Source organism: Pteropus medius, unplaced genomic scaffold (genome assembly GCF_902729225.1).
Source record: "Pteropus medius unplaced genomic scaffold, Ma_sr-lr_union100, whole genome shotgun sequence".
In the NCBI taxonomy this organism is placed as follows: domain Eukaryota; kingdom Metazoa; phylum Chordata; class Mammalia; order Chiroptera; family Pteropodidae; genus Pteropus; species Pteropus medius.
In genome coordinates this window covers 3,630,841-3,653,708 of record NW_024346771.1, presented here as the reverse complement: position 1 = coordinate 3,653,708, position 22,868 = coordinate 3,630,841, and the positions used below count along the sequence as shown (strand labels likewise).

The following is a 22,868-nucleotide window of genomic DNA, read 5'->3' as shown; positions in this document are numbered from 1 at the left end:
CTTGGCATTTTATTGTAGCAACTGGAGCAGACTAAGACAACAGGTAGTTATGAGAAAGGGAGAATACAGTTTAAGATAGCATGAGACAGATGGGTGAGGACTTTGTATAACATGCAAAGCAGTTTGGATTTGATTTTTCTTTTTATAAAATCACTGCTGTAATAACTTTAATTTATCTTGCTTTTTACAGAATTCTATGAATAATTTTTAAAAAGCATTGCCTTACTCCACCATGTTTCTCTGACAATTGTTAAAGTGAGCAATGAGTATGTCGACAGCTTCAGTATCTGCACCTTGCAAGAATTTCAGACCAACCAGCCACACATCAGTGAGCTTGGCAGCTTTTCTATCTTGTATTTCATGCAATGGCATACCCACTCCGACGGTAAACCTATACAGCCAAATCTGCACAACACACTGAAGAATCGGTGATGATTAGCAAATTAGCTAGCTTTGGTACAGAGCTGTCCTCTCTTGTCCATGACAACCTGGAAGGCAGTGTTGATGCTGGCAACTGAGCATGGAGAATGACGTTTCATCTGGTAAATAGTCTGGTGTCCTTTCCCAGGATTGTGTAGGGTGATTGACATGTGTGACAGGTGACGTATTTCTTGATATATTTTCTTAAAACATTTTCTTTTTCTGTTGAAATCTTCCTTTGATTACAAGTTGGTTATTAATAACTATAGAACCACTTGTACCCAACTCAGCCAATAAAAATAAAAAATATTTGGACTGATGATGTAACAGTTTATAGATATCTGTAAGATTGACAAAAAAGGTTTTTGTTGTTGTTCCTACTCAGGAGAACTGTGGCGGTTTCATGACAAATATCCTTTTCTTTCCAGCAACCATATCTGGATTCTTTTCCCTCATGACGTTGAACTCTGGATTCAGCAGCTCCTCATAGATGTAGTCTCTTTCTGAGTCTGCCCAGCAGGGTCTGGTTTCTGAGTTTGAGATACCATCATATTTTTTGCTGTCATCATTTCCAAAGATTCGTTTTTCTCTAGAATTTCATCTTCATCTGGGAACCTGACATTCTTCTTTTTCTTCTTTTTATTGCCAAGCATAATGTCACGGTCATCCTCTGGTTCAGCTGATTCTGAAACATCACTTTCAATGTTAGAATCCTTTACATCTTCGGCTTCATCAATATCAAATATCTTTTTGTTTGTTTGTTTGTTTTTCTTCTTTCGTTTTGATTAAAAAAGTTTAAGTTATCTAGATCGTTAGAAGCATCTTTTTTCCTATTGTCCTCTTGATTGCTTTTAAATTTTTGTCCTCGGTTACTTCTAGCTTCACTTCTCTTGTTTCTGAGGTTGGGTTTCTTTTGTCTGGGCATCCCCTTCCTCATCTAGCATAAAAGGCTTCTTCTTCTTTTTCTTCTTGCTTATAGTAGGATCAAAAATCGTTTCGTTCCGGGAAATGGCTGTGGCTCAAGCGGGCTCAGCAAGGACCAGAAGTCGGTCCAGTCAGCCCCGGGCCCCAGTGGCAGCTCTGCTCCGGCCAAGACCTCTCCCAACCACCGCACTAGGTTCTTGCCTGGATTTTATTTTTTTAAGCATTAAAAGCTATAAGTGATTTTTAAGTAGATGAGTTAAAAAAAAAAATGATTAGAAAGATGGAAGATGCTCAGTAACAGTGCGAATCTTCAAGGAGAACAAGCAGGACATTATTTTGTTCCCCAATAACGAGTTACTTAATAAGGGCTTGAACTAGGATTGAAGCAGTGAGGGTGAGGGAAATGTGTTTATGAAGTGTTGGTTGGGAGAAATTCTCAGATTTCAGTTACCCTTAGACATAGACCCCAAAGGACAACATTAAACATGATTAGAATTATGGTTGTGATATCAACTAGATAGAGAAAATAAAGGTTGTAACTGGTTTTTCTTATTTTGCATTTTATTAAAGTAATTGAAATAAATTAAAACTGAAATGACAAAATGTATTTTATAATTTGTTTTAGAAGTTTTATTTGTTAAAAATAATTTAAAAGAATAATGTTATAGAAAAAAGGTAGCATAACTATTTGGGGAAACTTTAAAGATTATGGAATAAAGCCCAAGTTTATACAATATCGTGATTAAAGTTAAAAAACATAGGGCAAAATAAATATTTTCATTACTAAAAGCAGGGAAAATAAGGTGAGGGATGATTTATTGGCACATGGTAGATGAAAAAAAAACACATTGTATGTATCTTGATTTGCATTAGAATATGTAATAAGTCCCAAATTGGCATATTTTCTTTGAAAGACCCTGGAAAATGCAAAAATACAGGTGGAAGAAAAAGGTCAATACTTCCCTATCAAAAGAATGTACATAAATATTTAAACATAGTGTGGAACCAGATGACATCTGACATCCATTTCTGTTCTAAAATTAACATTAAAATTCCATTACAGGTTTTTAGAACAATTAAAACTGGGACTAATATTTGATCATAAATAAAATACATATATAGAGAACTCAAAGTACACTTTTATTAGATGTAACTGTGCAGTTATTTTTATCCTTTGCTGAAACCCAAACATAGCAGAATATTGGGAGAGAGTTTACATGAATAAAATATTGGAATTGTTAATTACTGCAGGCAATAAATTTATTTAGAGCTATCTTAGAAAATAAGATCTGAACAAATGAGATAAAGAATGAATTTAATCAATTGCACTTCTCAGAATACTGAGCACAGAACAGAAATTTAAAATTTTATTTTTTTACATAAGAAATCTAAACATATAAAAAACCAAAAACAACAACACAAAATTTCAACCATGTGTTTAACATTTACTTGTGCATCGTAAATAAAATCAAAGTTCTCTATTCAATATAGATTTCCTGGCACACTAATTTTTCCATTGTTTATAAAACTTAAAATCAATTAGATCATATTTGGAAGCTTGCTACTCTACCTTATTTTCATATTTGATGCCCATGATGATTTAAGACAAAGAAAAAATTTAAGCTCAAATAACATCACAACTTGCAAATATTAATTTCAAAGAGCTGGTGTTCAAAAAAATAAATTTAAAAGCACTTATATAGAGAGAACAAAAGAGATAAAATGCAATATATGGAATTTTTATTTAATGTAGAGACACATTGTAGGAAAATTTTGGTGCATGAGATCCTTTTTCATATTTTATTTTATTTTAAAGTCAACTTTATTAAAGTTTATTTTCAAAGATAAGATTTATATCTTTTAATTGTGTAGCTTGATGAGTTTTGACAAATGTAGGTAGAGGTATAGTGACCACCACATTCAAAGTTAGAATAGTTTCATGACACCAAAATCCCCTCCCTGACCTCATTTCTGTATCAATAACTTTTCCCTTTGCAGAATGTCATGTATGTGGAATTATTCAATAAGTAGGCTTTTGTGTCTTTTTTATTTCATTCAGTATAATGCTTTTGAAATTGATCCAATTTTTTGCATGTATCAGTAGTTCATTGCTTTTTATTGCTGAATAGTATTTTCCTGTAGATATACCGTCATTTATTTATTCATTTACCAGTTGAAAGATATTCAGCATGTTTTCAGCTTTGGGTGATTATAAATAAGAATGCTAAAACATTCATTTATAGGTCATTGTGTAGATAAATGTTTCAATTTGTTAGGTAAGAGTGGGATTCCTGGGCCATGTAGTAGGTGTATGTTCACTATTATAATGAAGTGGTCATGCAATTTACATTCCTGAAAGCAATTTGTAAGAGCTCCAGTTGCTCCAAATCTTTTCAGCACTTAGTATTGTCAGATTTTAATTTTAGCCATTTGGATAGGTACAGAAAAGTACACAACTATAATTTTAATTTGTATTTACCTAATGACTAATTATGTTGAGTACTTTTTCATGTGATTAATTTGCAAACCATATTGACCATCAATATATATTCTTTAGTGAAATATCTATTCAAATATTTTACCCATTGGATTGTTTCTTTTCATACTCTTGAATTTTAAAAATTCTTTATGTATATTCAACACAGTTATTTTGCTAGATATGTGTTTGTAAAAGTTTTCTCCTGTGTGTGATTTGTTTTTTCATTTCCCTTTCAATGTCTTTTATACTAGTCAGGGTTTTCCAGAGAACCAATAAGGCCATAAGATATATTGAAAGTGGGGAGGCAGAGGCAGAAATTTAAGGAATTGGACCACATGGTTGTGGGTATGAGGGCTGGTAAGTCTAAAAATTCATAGGGCAAGCCAACAGGCTGCAGATTCGAGAGATATCTGCACTTCCATGTTCATTGCAACATTATTTACAATAGCAAAGTGGTAGAAACCTTCTAAATATCCATTGATTGATGAATAAATAAAGAAAATGTTGTATATACATGCACTAGAATATTGTTCACCCTTTGAAAAGAAGAAAACTCTGTCATATGCTTTAACATGGCTGAACCTTGAGGACTTTATGCTAAATGAAATAAGCCAGGCACAGAAGGAAACATAATGCATGATTTCACTTATATGAGATATCTAAAGTAGTCAAACTCATAGAAGCAGAAAGTAGAATAGTAGTTGTCAAGAGCTGGGGGAGAGGAATATGGGGAGTTGCTCTTCAATGGGTGTAAAGTTTCAGTTAAACAAAATTTAAAAAAATTCTAGAGATCTTCTGTACAATATTGTGCTTACAGTTTATTGTTCACTTAAAAATTTAAGAGGATAGTCTACGGCCATGCTACCTTAAGCCTGATCTCGTCTGGTCTTGGAAGCTAAGCAGGGTCAGCCCTGGTTAGTACTTGGATGGGAAACCACCTAGGAAGACCAAGTGCTATAGGCATAAAAAATAAAAAAAATAAGGGATTGTAAGCTGACAAGGTCCTTGCAATCTGTGAGGTCAACCAAGGGTTGCCTCTCCTAAAATTAAAAAAAAAAAAATTAAGAGGATAGAACTTATTTTATGCTTTATTTTGTTTTAACCATGATTTAAAAAAAGGAGTTGATATCGCAGCCTGTGTCTCAAGTCTGGAAACTCAAGAAGACTTTTATGTTGTGGTCTGAAGGCACAACTTCTTTGGGAAGCCTGTCTTTGCTCTTAAGACCTTTGACTGATTCTTAGAGGTTCACCCACATTATGGAGGGTAATCTTAAAGTTGACTGAGTGTAAATGTTAATAACATCTAAAAAAAAAATACCTTTATAGAATATCTAGACTAGTGTTTAGCCAAACATTTAATTATATTTACTGTATTCCATCTATGTGGGCATAAAATTTACCATTACATATAGTAAGAAATTGTTGTCTAACTCAAGATTATAAAAATTTTTCTCTGATTGTTTTATAGCAAAATTTAAAGTTTCAGATTTTATATTTAGTTATATCATCCTTGAGTTACTTTTTGCATGCGATGTGAAATAAAGCTTGAGGTTCATTTTTATGGGAGTGGGGGCATATGCATGTTCAATTTGTTAAAAAGAATATCCTTTCTCCATTAAATTACCCTGCACCTTTATCACATATCATTTAGCCATGTATGTGTGGGACTATTTCTTACTGTCAATTCTGTTCCATTATCTATAAATCTGTTATGCCAATTCCATATTGTCTTGATTACTATAACTTTGAATTAAAGTAGTGATTCTTCTAATTTTTTATTCTTTTTCAAAATTGTTTTGGTTATTCTAAGTTCTGTGTTTCTCCATTTAATGATATGATAAGCTTATGAATTTCCAAGTGGCTATGTCAGTTACCTACCAATGGTGTGCAAGGACATGTCCAGGGCACAGATGTATTCATTAAAGTGAAGGACAATCAGTTTTGTTAGCCACTAAGGACATTATTGGTAGCCTGGGAAAGTGTGAGGACTGTGAGAGAGATAACTTGGGCTCTAGACCATGACAAATAAGGCACTGGTGCATCACAAGCTTGATTTTGTCCATTGGAGAGATTCAAAAGCTGTTGTAGATATGGGTCATTCTCTGTTCATTTGCATCATTAATTTAAATTATTGGGTTTCTCCTTCACCAGTGAAAGATTTTCTAAAAAGAATCTCTATTTCTCCTCTTTTATTTTGCCATAAATTTAGGTCTTTTGTCCTCTTTATAGTCATCATTTCCCCCATGTTACCAAGCAATGAGCTATATTTAAGCATTCCTTTAACTCAGAAGCCACTCTCCAGTACCTTTTATGCATAAAACAGCTAAGGATACATGGGGTATACTAATCCAATGAGATAAAGAGATGTGCTGATCCTAACAGAAATGAGATATATTAAGTGAGGGGAGGAGGGTTCATTTAACACATATGGCTTTTTAAAAGAAATCTAGTACAAGTAGAATTTCATGATTTAAATTTCAAAGATGAAATTAATGTGTTTTTTTTTAAAAAAATATTTCTATTTGTTCCCAAGTATATTTAAGTTCAAAGAAAGGATAAAAGTTACCTAGTCATTGTTGTTCTTTTCTTCCTAACATTTTCCAAACACTTCAAATCCAGAGAACCAAAAAGTCATAGGATGAAATAATAAAAGGATGTTCAATACATTTCCTGTCTCTAGAGTCTATTAGTTTTGAGAAAAGAAAGAAGAAGATGCTCTACCCTACCTTATTGTCTCTCCTCACTCTCCCCTGCCCCATCCCATGACCACTTATTTCTGCTCATCTTTCTGTTCTCACATACATTCGAACATTAGAGGGTTTTCTCTAAAGCTACAACCTTTAGAGATGTGCTTGAAGTCTGATCCAGTTAATTAGATATAATTTTGATGAATAAAATAAAAGGAAGAAACCTGGATTCAATATTAAGATTTAAATCAATACTAATGTAAATAAAGTCCCATAAGAATTTTCAGACCCAACAATTCATACATCTAAAGCAATTCTTAACTAAAATCAAGCTACTATTAAATTTTGTGTTTTCAAAATGTGATCTCTGACAAGTTTAGTATTTTATCACCCAAATCATCTTTATCTCACCCAGAACAGTTTACTGTTGACTTGCAGGAACTTATCTGTAACTGTAGACAGAACCTAATACCCTTATGGTGTAAAGAGATTAACACTCAAATTCATTGTTACTTTGAAATTCTATTTTAGATATTAACATTGAGGAAGACCTTTCTTTTTACAAATAAGATTGAACATGTATGTATATAAGTACACATAAACATAAATAGTTCTCAATATACCTTCTTTCACTGCAACTTATGCCTCCCTTCAGAAAAAATATCAATTAGTCATAAAGTGGGAGGGGAAATGGGGAATTGAGAAGATGCCCTTGTTTACTACCTCAATAATAGGAATAATTTTGCTTTAAAAAAGTCCCATGTTCTTGAGTTTTCTTAATAACCTATCTAAGGTCATTCTTTCACAACTTCCTATTATTCCAAAGATTCTAGCTTTGATGTGTACTAAGGCTTTCTTTTCTGGTGGCTATTTTTCAGGTTTTACCTTCTCATTTTACTATAATTTTCTCCCATTGAGAACAGCTGGCTTATATCAAAATGGCATATTTTTTTCTGCGAGATCACGAGTCTTGATCTAGAGGAGGAACTAATTATTGAAAGAAATGACTAATGACTGTGATTTTAACCCCCTGCTAAAATGTATGTTGTTTAAGAAAGCCAGTGTCTAATGAGGATTTAGACTTGATCTTGTGTACTTGTGCTATAGGTCAAATAATAGTCCTAGCAGCAGACTAAAATTTAAAAACAGTATGTGCAGGGTGCCATATATTTTTAGTATATTATTTGAGGTTAAAGGTAAACCTTAACTCATTAAATAAAGAAATTATTTGATGACAAACTGTCTCTTGAGTGATCATTTTTATGCATAGCTGTTTTAAAGAAGTACAATTTTTATTCTATTAAATATTACTAGAGCATATCTTTATAATATTTAAACACAAATGATTAGCTCTGCATTTGCCATAGGATGCCTTTTAGCAATATAGGCATTCTTCTGTAACTTGATATATACAAAAGGGCTTGCTTTCTGTGAATTTGCACATTTGAAATTATAAGGCTATGGGAAAATAATGTTAGGGCAGACCACTCAAAACCTATGTAACTTTATATATCCAGAGCCCTAAGTAAACAATAATTGGAGGCTTTGAAGATAACTTGTATGGAGTAGACAATAAGATATTCAAGGGATGTAAAGATTCACAAACACAATAGACTGAAAATGCTGGCTTGTGGGAGAACTCTGGTGGAAATGGAGCTGAGCACAGTAAAATCCTGAAAGGCTGGAGTGAGGCCCACTGGGAGGGAAGTGTTAAATACAAATGAAAGGCCTCCTTGCCTGTGCAGCAGCCAGGCTGAGGGATATTTCCTTTCCTGATAAAGGTTGTAATTTTAGTCCCTCCTTTCGGTCTCCCCTTGCCAAGAACAAAAAAAATCCCACAAGAACTAATACAACAATCGGCAGATACTAATATCACACCCCTATTCACCAAATGCTTAAGAGTTAATTGGTGTTAATATAAACATAGATCATAGCATAAAGACTAGGCTGACATTTTTTTTTTTTTCTTCTTGTAATTGTGAGCAGTTCTCTTTCTGCTGTGTTGTGGAATTCTGAGCTTGGCTCCTCTATGACTACAGTTAAATAACTCTCAGGGCAGAGATGCGACAAGCTACCAGAAAGGAATGAACAAATTGTTGACAAGTAGGTATTTTCCTCTATTGTGGTTTGATGGCCACTTACTGATGGTATGAATTTATCAAACTTAGTAATTGGTAAATTCTAATTGCCTTAAGCACCAAAACAATTGAGAGATTGTTCTCAGTCAAGAGAACAATTATTTCATTTCCTAAGAAAGGAATGTATTTGTCTGGTATTCATTAGCTTCCAATACCCAAACCAATCTGAAGAATGAACTTTGAAAAGATAATGATGTACATTTAAATAGAGTATGATGCCCATCTATCACTCTAGGAATTTATCTCTTAGGTTCTCATGAGGGGGCCTGGGAATACCCCAGAGAGAGCAAATAAAATTTTACTATATGTCTTAAAAAATAAATCTTGCATAAAATGTGGTAGAGAATTTCTTCTATTTTATGAAGGAAAATTGAGTGGTGGGTTGGAATAGGATTTAAAATATTTTTTAGCTTGTTATTTTTCCTATGACATTAACATGGAAGGGCATGCAAACAGCTATGAGATTTAACTTTGATTTTTACTTTTTCTTAGATTAATTATTAAAGTCATGCCTGAGTGACCATTTTTAATGTCAGATATGTACTAAAAGTTATTAATTCTTGTGTTTTGTCTTTTTGAAACAGATGTGCTGTACTTTGGAGAACTGAAAGTTCATTTTAGAAAGCCTCTTTGATTTTTGATATTTGTAACACAGATGTCTGGCTTCAAATTCTTCAGCCTGTTGGACTTTTATGTATGACAAGATATATATAAATGTATTAACTACCATTTTGGGCTTCTTTCAATCTATTAGGAGTTTCTTCAAAGGCTATTTTGTCTCTTTGGTTTGTAGTATAATAATGTTTAAATTATGAGTGATGAAAAGTAAAAGTTTTGGAATTAGACTTTCTGCCTGGGTTCAAATTGTCTCTCTTCTATTTAGTTATGTGTTCTTAAACAACACATATTTTAAAATAATATTAATACTTATGTTACCATTGGGGAGATCTAAAATCTATCATTGCCTCAGTAGCACTGAGGGTCCTAGGTTCTTTTGGCCAATGCAGTAAAGAATTACAGATCAGTGAATTTTAAAGTATGATTTATTAAGTTACATTTCAAGAGAAAAATGGTCTATATCAAAGAGAGCTGTAGCTGCACATAAGTAAAAGGAAAGATTTATTAAAGTACACTTCAAGGGGGGAGCAGGTTATGCCAAAAAGGGCTGTAACTTCATGGAATTGGGGAGGTCTATATTATATTAGGGCCATGATAGGAGGTTAAGAAGATGGTGCCAGATAATTGAAATGTAAGGTCATTTTGATTGACATTTGGCTGTTATAAAAGCTTTGCCTGTTGAGCATGAGATTACCCAGAATTCAGTCTGTTATAATTAGAGTCATGAACTTCAGGGCATCATTAATATTTTAATGATAGTGTAATGTCACTGTGGTCACAGGGAGCTTAGTGTAGGATTGACTGCACAAGCGCTTGTGGCTGGACCAAACCAGCTACTGGTTTATGGCTTCTTACCACTTTGTGTCTTAAGATGCAGGAGTAATTTACATCCATAAAATGGGTGTTTTGGGGAGGTCTTAAGGGAAGTCTCTGAGAGGTGCCTTCATGTCTACCTAACTACTTATACTTTATAAGGGTGTTGAAAAGATGAATTTTTATGCATGTATTATCTATACATAATATATATATTATATATATATACATAATATATATATAATTATCTATACATAATATATATATATTATATATATACATGTATATATATATAATATATATATACACACACATACACACACACACACATACATTCACATATATAGTGTTTGTAGTGACTAGCACATAATAAATGCTGTTTAGGTAGCAGCTATTTTTATCTCAAATGTCTTATGGGGGTAGATAATTGAAATTAAACCTTCAATGGCCATTGAATTTTGCCATTAGGGACTCGATGGGGATTTCTGAAGAATTTTGCCTTTATTCCTTGGAATCATGTTTAAAAAACAAAACAAAACATTATTTTTACTCAAATGCTTTTAAATAATTGAAGTCAGCTATTGAGGCTTTCTTTTCAAGATGTTCTCCTCAGAACTAAATATGTTTAGTAGTTTAAATTTGTTAAAGACTGTAATTAAGTTTCACCCTGCCTATTCCTATATATATCTCATGGCACTTATTAGAGTGATTGAGGTCTACTAAAATTTGAATTTTTAGCAATTTTGCCTGGAAGGACCTCTGTACTCTCCAAAACTAAAGTGATGGAGCTTACGTTTAATCAAATAATAATTAAATTGTGAAAAGTTAAAATCTTAAAAAATGAAAAGAAATTACTTGGAGGATAAAATCATAAAGTCAGGCTCTTTGATGGTTTCTTTATAGCCTGATTTCTAAAGAAAGTTCTTCAATTTAGCACAGATAATAATAGATGATTAAAATAATGCATTGATGGATCACTTGGATTATTTCTATGTAGATAAAAATGTCACATCTCATTTGTACAGATGGATTACTTCTTCATACTCTATAAACATAACAAAAGGAATTTCATTAGAGGTTTTTAAAATCACAGGGAACAATATAGGAAATAGCTGTCATGTATGAGAAACACAAAGGTGACTTTCCACTTATTTTGTCTGAATAAAAAAATTTTCTTGAAAATAACCAGGGAAAAGATGATGAAGCAAGATGTTTACATTAGCTTATATAAAAATAAAGTATATATCCAAAGAGATTTTGAGATGTCAAATTATTTTACAGAAATGACATATATATGTATATGTGTATATATTTGTGTATATATAATGCAAGCTGCTATCAGTATTTTGCTAAAACGCTGATGTATCTTATAACATCTATCCTTTTTCATATATAAATGATGATGTTTGTTCAAATGCCCTATACTTAAAGCCAGAATAAAGAAGAAGCATTATGTGCTTATTTTGATAGATACAGAGAATGATTTGATAAAATATAACATCATATATATACATATTCCATATACATATAGAATTGAAAAGTCTATCTTGAACTGACTTTTTCTCTCTGTAATTGGAATTAGAAAAGCAAGCCAGCTATCTCTATGTTTATTTCACATTTTCCTGAAGGTACTAACCAGTGCAATGAGGAAAGGGAAAAGGGAAAACAATAAATAAAACTATTATTATTTGCAGAGGATATGATTACCTACATAGAAAAACCAAACAGATCAATCAACAACTAAAGGTAAAAAATGAATTTTGCAATATTAATGGATATAAAGTCAATAAACAAATCAATTATATTTCTATATACTAGCAACAAAATGTAAAAATAAAACTTGAGAGCAATGTCATTAACAAATACTATCAAAAAACATGAAATGACTGACTATATTTAACAAAAAATATACAATCCTCAAAATAAAAAAATATAAATTATTATTCATAGAAATTAATGAAGACCTTAATTAGAGAAAGAAACATGCTATTTTCATGATTTGGAAGTCAATATCATGACGATGTTAGTTATTCTCAAATTAATCTGTAAATTCAATACAATCACAATTAAAATTATAAAAAACTCTGTGTATGTGTTTGTGCACATGCATTTGTGTGCACATGTATTTGAGTATGGACATGAACAAGCAGATTCTAAAATTTTATGTAAATGAATTGTATCAAGAGTAGCCAAAAAATATTTTGAAGAAAACATAAAGCCAGAGGATTAACACTGCTAAATATCAAGAAATATCAAAAGCTATTGTAATAGATTGTTAATTTTATAATGTTAGACAAAAAGACCAGTGCAACACTACAGAAAATTTAAGAAAAGAACTATATGAATATGGTTATTTGATTTACAAAAAAAAAAAAAAAAAAAAAAAAGGTGAGCTTGAAGTTCATTGGGTCTTTTTAATTAATGGCACCCTGTCAATTGGTTACATATATAGAAAAAGTGAATTTTGGCAAATCTATTTTAGATGTATGATAATTCTATTTTGGAAATGTAAAATAATAAAGTTTCTGAGAAATAACAAAGAAAAATACCCTTATGATCCTACAGCAGGAGAAAATTTCTTAAACATCAAATTAAAAGCATGAAACATAAAGTAACGGATTAGTAAATTGCATTACATTGAAATAAAAGTGAACTGTCCATCACAAGAAAAAATTAAGAGAGTGCAAAGCTCAACAAATAAATGTAAAAAGTTTTTTTTAAATACAAATACCTGACATACTACTGATATCAAGATATATAAAACACTCTTACAAAGTAATATGAAAAAAAGGATGACCAACAGAAATATGAGCAAAAAACATGTCTAGGTACTTTCCAAAAGTCCAAATAGCCAATTAGTAACTTCGTAACCTCATTATGCATTAGAGAAATGTGAACAGAATCACCAGATAACATAAAACACTGAACATATTTATAACACTTACATACTTACAGTGTTGACTATGTACCAGTCAATATTCTATGTGGTTTACCTGTTTTGACTTAATTTATCCCCACAACAGTGTATAATTATTATTATCTCTATCTTTCAAATAAGGAAATTGAGGCCAAAAAGGATTAAAAAATCACTCAATGTAAAATTGTTAGTAATTTAAAGAGTTGGTAAGTAAATGAACTAGGACTCAAGTCCAGGAGATTTAGCTTTGAAGTTCATATGTTTAACTATCAAGTTACACTGCCTTTCAAACTAGATAATATTTCAGAAAAGTAAATATAAGTTGACTGAGACCTCCAAAATTTATGTAATCTTTTCGGAGAGTAATAAGATCTAACAACTCAAAAATATTTCATCTTCTTAAGTAAAAAGATACAAAATATAATTTTTAGAGGAGACAGTAATTTGGTAAAAGAAAAGAAGAGTATAATTGTTCAGGAGTTTCTAAAAAAAGTACTGGGGCACTATTCAGTAATATGTGTTGATGAGTTTTCTGTGAACAGATACCTATTGATTTCCTGGATGGAATTGAAAAAATAAGATTGACAATCTGCTATAAGTAAAAGCAGTTAGATACAGTAGATGGAGAGACTCAGAAAGCATCATTTAAAAAAGCAATTTTATTTTTTAATTAAAAGATAGTCCAATTGACTATTTTTGGACACAGTTCTATGAATTTTATCAAGTATATAGATCCATTTAGCCATCACCACCATCAGAATAGAGTACATTCCATTACTTCTAAATTTTCCTCATGCTACCCCTTTGTAGTCACAACTTCCCCTCCCCACTGTCACCCACTGTATGTTCAGTCAACTATGTTTGTCTTTCACAGAATGCTATGTAAATGGAATCATGTTATGTAAAGCTTTGAGGTTGGCTTCTTGAACTCAGCATGATGCATTTGTGCTTTATCTAAAGGATCCAAAAATATCCAAGGTATGGCAATTTGATTATCTGTTCACCCAGTGAAAAACATATGGATTATAGACGTTTTTAGAAATTATGTGTATAACTACTATAAATATCCAGGTATTCCACAGTATCCAAGATAATGTGGAATCCCTTCTCTGACCAGCCCCTTGGAGTAGGTCTTAGTCACTATAGGAAAGAACTAGAAGTTTCATTTTTTAATATATCGGCTAGGTAACTTTTGAAAGAATATACTTTTTTAAAAAAAATAATATTTATGAGTAATGTAAACTTTAAATAATATAAAGCAGAATAAGAGATATTAAACTACAATATAATACCAACATCGGTCTTTGCAGTTTTTTTGTGTAGTAGCATTTAAAAGTAAAAAAAAAAAAACAGACCCAAGAACTCTACATAATTTTTAGATATTTAATTCCATTTAGCCCCAGTTTTTCTAGCAAAGAGCTTACTTTGCAATTTTTACCTATTGTGAAGATAAAAGCAGACTGCCAACTCTGCCAACTCAAAATTTCGTGAGAAAGAAAAACATAAAAATTGTGTCAATAATAAATCATTTTTAATACAGGTTTAAAAGAAAAAATATACAAAGAACAAAGAAACTGATGGAGTGTTAAGGAATAAAAGAGTTACTCCCAAATATTTTGCTTCTTCATTGATTTTATTTGAATGTGAACATCTATTTTTGTTTTCAATACACGATATACTGACTATGGCAACAATCAAAGAACTGTCAGTGAAGATAAATTATTGTTCCTGTACAATAATTATGAAGCTTTAAAAATTTAACTATTAAAACATTTGATAACTTGATTGTAACTAATTTTATTTGGTAATGTTTCCAATTTATTCTTATTCTCACTAGGTCAATACAGAGTGCTAATATTCTAGATTAAGCAGAATGTTATGATAATCTCTGAATTTTTGGCATTTGAGCAAAATGTATGTTCAGAACATCTCTAAATATACAAAGTTATAGGACAATATGGAGAAATTTAGAAAAGAATTATTCATTAGCTGTATTATCTCTGGACCTTGATGCATGTTTTAGTTCTTTCTTCTTTTCCAATTTCATAAGGTTGGTATTTGAAACACCTGACTAAATAAAAGAGCCAATATCAATAAAAACGATTAGTGTTCCTTTTATAGTAGGATGAAATTGCATGTTTTTGAGATTTGGTAATGCAGTAAACCAAATCATCAATACCAAATATAATTATGGTGAATAAAAATGTTTTAACACAAAGAACTCAAAGCATGTCCATTACTGTTGATTCAACACCACAATTATAAAGGGATTATTCATGCAACAGGTATTTATGGATCACCAATAATGTGACAAGCACCATGTTAGGTATTATGAAAGAGGAAATAAATATTAATAATAATAACCATAAAAACTATTATTTGTTGAGAGCTCATTATATGCTAGATCTTATCCAAATGCATTATATACCTTTCAATAAGCACAATAAAATTTGAAATTTTAAATATAAGGAATATAAGACTAATTGGAAAACTTTTTCAAAGCTGTATGATGGCAACCATAAGTATTTATTCCGATTAGTGTTTAACACTGGTGTGTTCAGCACCAATATATAATAAAAATCATTGCTCCTCAGTGAACATAGAATGAGGGGGTGGGGAATGTCTAATATATATCAAATAATTCGTGAGCAAGACAGAGATGTAATGGTGTGGTGAAGACAATACGTGTGGTTAGACTTGAAAGAGAGAGAGGACTGAAGGCTGGAGCTTTAACAATGAGCAAGGTTTAATTTGGAGGAAGAGAGTGGAAAAAACATTTTAGGTAAATAATCAACAATGTGAACAAAAACACTTGAAAAGAGTAATTTTTTTAGGAAGTAGGAAAATAATTTTTGGTAGAAAGAGTAGTCCTTTCTACCAAAAGGACTTATATTATAAATATATTGTATTTATAATATAAATAGTGAGTCCACTATTTATATTATATCTCTAAGCGTATTTCCAAATTTTAAATCTTTATAGTTTGGATGCCCTGTTTTTCAATGACTTATATTAAAGTTATAGATTCTGATATGGGCTGTGTAAGGGATTTCAAAGTAAATAGAACACCATGATAAAATTAGTGGTTAATAGATAAATTTAAAATTAATAAAATGGAAAACAGAATGAGAATATTTTGGCATATTTTTTTTTTCTTTTTCTACCATTGCAATGAGGTAGATCACTGAAGAAGTATTTCTCAATTGCAGATAAGGATACCATAACAGAAATAGTAGTTTGCCCAAGGCCACATATCTAAAGAGAAGGGATTCCAAACCTGTGATTTTTGGGAGCTAGCACAAGTCAAGTGTTTATAGAGATTTATAGCTGTTTCTCATATATTTTTCAGCCTCCACACAATCCTGTCTTCCACAAGAAAACTTACTAAATTCAACTGCTAGAATCCTTTCAGTTCCAAAATTTGTCTCCTAGTTTGGCATTGTCTCAATTTTTGATCTATGAAACTAAAATAATCAAAAACACATTTAAGAACATAACTCGTGATTGGGTCAGATATTATGTGAGAAATAGTTACCATTATATGTCTGGCATCAAAATCTAGTCATTGATTGTTTGACTAAAAATATTTCAGAGAAAGTCAGGAATGTGATATATCACTGTATTAATTAATCGATTTATTCCATGGTCACTTTTAACCAAGGAAAATGCAACATTTATTACATTTAGGTAGTTCACTATTGGATTTGGAGCAGAAAAATTTTAGAATTAAATAATTTAGTTCCAAATTCTTATTCTGCCATCATGGACCAGAAACACAGAGATAGTTAGGAATATTCATTGTTTATAGTGTGCACTTCTGAGGAACAGTTTTGTGGAGAGAAAGGAGTGGGAAGACATAGTTTTTGGCTGGGTGGTGCTAATTCCCGACTCTATTCATAGAGGTAAATTATATGAAGATAGGAGACTTGGTTTCCCATGTGCAAAGTAGATCAATGACAACTGGTTTATTATTAGAATTTTGTATTAATCAATTGCAAAGATTTCTACAGGACCACTTTATAAGTTCTAGAGAGCTACAGAAATAATTATCATTAGAACTAACATGCATTATTTATGGAATTCACTAACATAAGAATTTTGGGATTTCTTAATATAAAGGTTTCCTTTATTTTCTACTTTTCCACAACATCGAGGAATCTCTATTCACCTCCAAGATGCCTCTGCAAAATCACAGGAATTACTTCTCAGTTATTCTCTTTAGCTTGGAATTTCTTACCAAAGTGTCAACCAATGATGGTCGTATGTGCCAATTCAATGCCAAAAGGAATCCCTAATTTGGGATGCTATGAAGAGGAAAACTTTATTCAGTGCAATCAACTCAACTGTGATACAGCATGGCTGTGAAACAGCTCAATAGTGTTATAGTTCAATTATGAAGCAGCATGGCTGTGGCTGTGACATGGCCCTGAAGCAAGGCCCTTCTCCCACTAGGCTGCTCAGCTCTGCCCTTTACCAGTCTGCTTCACTCCATGCCACTCTGCTCTGCTCTATTGTGGTCCAACAAGACATCCTTGATGTTCTATCTTTGGTGTTTAAGCTCCATCAGGAAAACACAGCTTTTAAACTTCTTTGGAAAGGAAACATGCACTACCTGGGGGGCGGGGGGCTGACATATATGAACAACAGTATAGGCTTCTATTTTAAAGATCTCTATATGTAATATAAACAGCCAATTCTGGTTCCTGATTAGTCCTTCCTTATGCAAATGAGGACACCAAATCCTCACAGTTTGATTAGTCCAAAAGGCACTGTCCTGATTGGTCAGAATGGGACTGCTCTGATTGATCATTGAAGATGCTGATGAGGATATAGCTGTGCAACTCCAATTGGTTGGGAATTATCTTAGTCTGATTGGTTGAAATACAATTCCAGGAACTCTTTTATAAGGACTGGCTCAGATGGCAGAAACACAGGGTAGGCAGGGAGTTCAATGCAGGAGGAAAGCAGTTTAGTGCAGGCTTCTTCCTAAAGCATGGCTTGCTTGAGAGCCTCCTATTTAGAAATGACTGCTAGGCACTGTTTTTAAATTTGAGCCCAGTTAGCCACCAGGAGCTTTACCTGGTAGTTATCTCCTTTCTCAGGATTCATAGAAGAAATAACTAAAATGAAAATAGTGGTAGCATAAAGGTAATAAGTATTTTTCTTTCTTCATTAAATAACTCATGTAACTTGTTTAATAAAATTTCCAGAGGAACAAAAAAATATGGAAATCAGGAGAGAAAAAAACACTTAGGTCTTTAAAAGGTATCAATGTTGCTTCATAGGTATATAATCATGATAATTACATGGTTTTTATTATTTTATATATTTTTAAACCATAACAATTCTGCAACATTTAGAGTAGTAAAAAAATCTGAGTAGCTTTAAATGAAGTCTTGTGTCAATAAATGGCTTCATTAGCATTCTCATGGATATAGTTTAATGCACTGCAGTAAGAAAAATATTGCTGAAAATTAAATGCTATAATTAAGTATTTTTCCAGTTTTAATTTTCATTATGAAAATATGGTTACACCCTCATTTAAATTTACTTTCATTTCCCTGAATTAAGAGCAGACTGAAACAAAGGTCAGTTATGCTCATTGAAAATATCTATAACTTCATGGAAGAATGGTCCATATTTACAGTCGGCAAAGCAGCTGAAATAGAAAATCTAATGTTATGTTTCTGTTGATTTACTGTCACTTTAATGTTATGTTATCACAATCCTCTTATACTTTTATAGTCTAGAGTAGTTTTAGGTTAATGCACATTTAATGGGAACTGAAGCGAATTGTATTGGGCATATGCAAATATAACTGCTATCACCTGAATGAATTGGCTGTTTATATTACATATAGAGATCTTTAAAATAGAAGCCTATACTGATATAATTGAGAAAGCAGAATTTTAAATTTTTGATAGGTTTGAGATGATATAGGAAACAGATTTGTTTGCCTTGTTTAAAGATATCCGTACTCTTGTTCATGGGCAAGTAGGGCTGAAGATACAAAGTTGGACAAATTTTTTTCCCTGTTTTGGAGCAAAAATATTTTCCTCTGTTTTGGAAAGAAAAGAAAACTTTACAGAGGAAAAGACAAAAATGAACTTCCCAATGTCATACAATAATGTTGCAATGTGCAAAGAGGGTGCATTTTTAAGGAACAATTTATCCATTATTAACAGTCTCCCCTCAAAAGCTTTTTTTGTTTGTTTAAATCTGTCTAACCAGACATCTTTTGTGGTAAAAATCACTGGAAAAACAGACTTTATAAAATTTCATGTATATAAATGAAAATATAAAATGTATGGAGCATCTTAACTGCCTTGGTAGGTAGGCGAAGGACATGGAACCTGGGTCTCTGTGGTGGCCCAGAATGGAGACCTATGTTCTAAACTCTTACACTTTTCTTTGAAAAAGTTCTTAATTTTCTTATTTGCTTATCATGAGGTTGTCTGAGATTGTCTCAAAGACCACTTTAAAGTCTTTAATTCTGCTATTTAGAATGAAGCTTTGAGTTCAAGGTTAACTCTAGAAATTCTTACATTTGCAAGGCTCATATTACTTTGCTTAACCATCAACATCCTTTCTCATAAAAAGATTTTTTTAAATTTTATTTTCAATTTCTCTAAACATTCTAGCGTTCCTCAATACTAGTCAAAGCTTTAAAAAAACAGATGTGAGAACAGATCAAATTGAATAAATAATTTTATTCTTATTAAATAAATTTGTTTAATAAGAATAAACAAAGTCATTTTAATTCAAAGACTATGTCAGCAAAACAATCAAGCAAGCAAATAAAAACAGAAAGCCATGATAACACCTTTCTCACATGTAAATGATAAAACTAGTACAGAAATCTCATTTACAAATTATACCTAATCCACATTCTGAAGGAAAACTCATTCACATTTATAATCCTTGCTTTATTCCTACAAATTTTGTTTAAAGAATTATTGTAATTGGGGGAAGCTGGGACCTTGGCTTTGGTTTTAGAAAAGTTAGTAATATTACTTTCGTTCACTGTGTTTCTGTGTTTAAACTAATCTACCGGTGATTCTGGGAAAAGCATTTTGTTTCCAGGAATTTTGGGGGTGGGAATAAAAATTTGAGAGGAAGTCCTATCTAGGACTTAAATCTGTGCTTTTTGATGGCTTAACAAAGATGAAGAAAAAGAAATTTAAAAAAATGTTTATTAATATTTCTGTACCTAGAATTATCAGATCGAATTTACTATTGGGGTTCATGGCTTCCTTCTTTTAGGAAACACCAATAATTTACTTGGTTATACAAAAGTAAAACAATGTTTATTCAAGAAAAGCAAAGTTTGTTAGAAGTCAAGAGTTAACTGCTTTGCACAAAAATGTAAAAGGATTGTTTTCCTTGAATGAAGAGATGATTATAATGTGAAGCCAATTTTTTTGCTTCTTCTATTTGGGCCAGAGGTTGCAATTTGAAGCCTGAAGTTTAAGAGACAGAGGGTAGCAGACAGGGGTGCTACTGGGAGAGATGGGATAATATCAAGAACATGGCACAAGGTCAAAGAGAGAACATAGTCAAGTAGATAATCTAGCAAAGGAAGGAATGCTAATTGGGGTAATATCTTGAAAAATTATTTAGGTTTCAGTTTCTCTGCACTATAATCCCATTATACTATATGAAATTCTTAATACCATCTGTTGAACACTTTAGCCTCTGTTAGATGCTTGCTGAGGATGGGCATTGTTTAGCACTCTGGGACATGATGAACCCAAGAGAAGGGCAGCATATGAAGTGGTATGTGAAGGGCAGAGGTAATATGCAGAGAAGATTGGAGTGAGAGGGACAATAATAATAATGTCTAACATTTGTCAAGCATTTAACATGTGTCAGACATTGTCTTAGATTCTGCTGGGACTCCTGAAGCATCCTCAGCAATATTTGGGGAGATGTCTAGACTTTTTGTAAAACATTGTATGGCTTGGAGATGAGACAAATTCTTGGAAGCCCTGGGGAACTTAAGATGGCTCTAATCCATTTACAGTTAAGAAGAACTCTCACATACATGGTCTTTTCTACTCTATTCCAGAATAGGAGTTCAGGCAGTGGAGAAACAGTCAATGACGTGGAAGACAATTCTATTACCTGTTGTGAGAGCTAAAGCTACTCTATCATGAAATTTAGAATCTAAATATCAGAGTTTCACTGCCAACTTTATAATATTTGAGCTGTGAATTCTGGGGCAAACATCATGCCTTGGCTTGAGTTTGATATTTTATATCTCAAACCAGGTTTGCTAAGATGAAATGATGTTATATGTAGAGAAGTTAAATGTAAAGTCCTATAAAACATTAGCCATTTTCGTATTTTTATTTTATCTTTTTTTCTAATTATACCATAAAAGATTAGTGGAATGACAAGTTTGGGAAATGGGATGAGTAAAGAATGAGGTTAGTAAAATTGCTAAATTAAGAGCAGCTCTTGTCTATAATATTGTAAGGGTTTCCCCTCAATTCTGCCAGCACTAGTACAAGGTATATAGAAAATGTTACAAAGTCACATACCTGAGTTTCTTCCTTGAAAATACAAGTCTAATGTTGATTAGTCTTGGCAGCATTTTTCCAGTTTTAATATTACAAAGTTATAAAATTAAAGGGGAAATGAAAATCTTGAAAATCTAGTTAAGAAGTATTTGTTAATTAACAAAAACCAAAAAGCAGAATCTGAGATCACTGAATCAATAATACATTATATATATTGTTCACTAATTTCTCAATAAGGAATATTATAGAGTAGAATATAAAGAATAATAAAAATGAAGATCTGAATGAGATCTAGGAGTAAAAATATACAATATCTAGGGTATACTATACCAGTGGCATGTTAAAAGATTATGAGTGATGGCATTACTAATTTAACAGAACAAAATAAATATTTGAAACTCTTTTAACATATTTTATGCTAAAGTAGAATACATTTGGTTGCACACAAGAAGAAATTAGAAAAAATAATCACACTTGGAATGTAAAATTTTACTATTTATATAGATGTATCATTTGTATGTATTCATATGGATACTATACTTAGTAATGACTCTGTTCCTGGAGTGGTTAAAAAAAAAAAAATTAGTTCTGTTTAATCTAAATTATTTCTATTTCTTTGTAAAAAATAAAAATGAAAATAAATAATTTTAAATAGCAGGACTCGGCTCCTATTTGGAAAAATTCAAATCAGAAAGACTCTCTTTTCCTTACCGGAACCTAAATTAATTAACTGGTGGTGAATTCAGAACTCCAAGAGACAGACATTAGTTCAAAGAGTTTTTCAACAGTCATTTTATTTTCAGATAAAATTCAGTTATTTATTTTTAGATCAATTTTAAAATAAAAATTAGGAGATCCATAAATGTTAGTCCTTGCCCGAGATCAATTGAAGCAACGCTGAAAATATATTAGGACTGTAATCCATATATTAGGACTGTAATCCATATCTCCTGATTTATCGTCCAACACTTTTACCATTATATTACATAACCTTTTATATAGTCACTCTTAGATGTATGTTTCAAACATATTCTGTTTTTAATATAATAGAGTTTACCCTGTCAGTTTTCTATATTTATTTTTATCATTTAGAGAATGTAACTCTTTTCTAGATTAATATTCTTTAAAGAAAAAGAATGAATTTCTTTGGTGTCTGTGAGGAAAGATTTAATGTATTGAAGACTATTCCCCTATGATTTGGTGCGTCAGAAAAGAAGTTGACCTCCTACAAAGCTCCATTAAAATTAGCTATACTCAAGTGCGTAGAACTGTCAGAATAAGCATAAAGCTTGGAATGTGTCCTCAAACATGCTGGTGCTCACCTGACCATCCATGTATCCTGAGTGGCAG

General features: G+C 31.8%; 1 pseudogene; it reads right to left on the bottom strand.

The window, feature by feature from the left end:
* Positions 1 to 443: 443 nt before the first annotated feature.
* On the bottom strand, positions 444 to 5,720 carry LOC120613840 (eukaryotic translation initiation factor 2 subunit 2-like; annotated as a pseudogene).
* Positions 5,721 to 22,868: the final 17,148 nt, after the last annotated feature.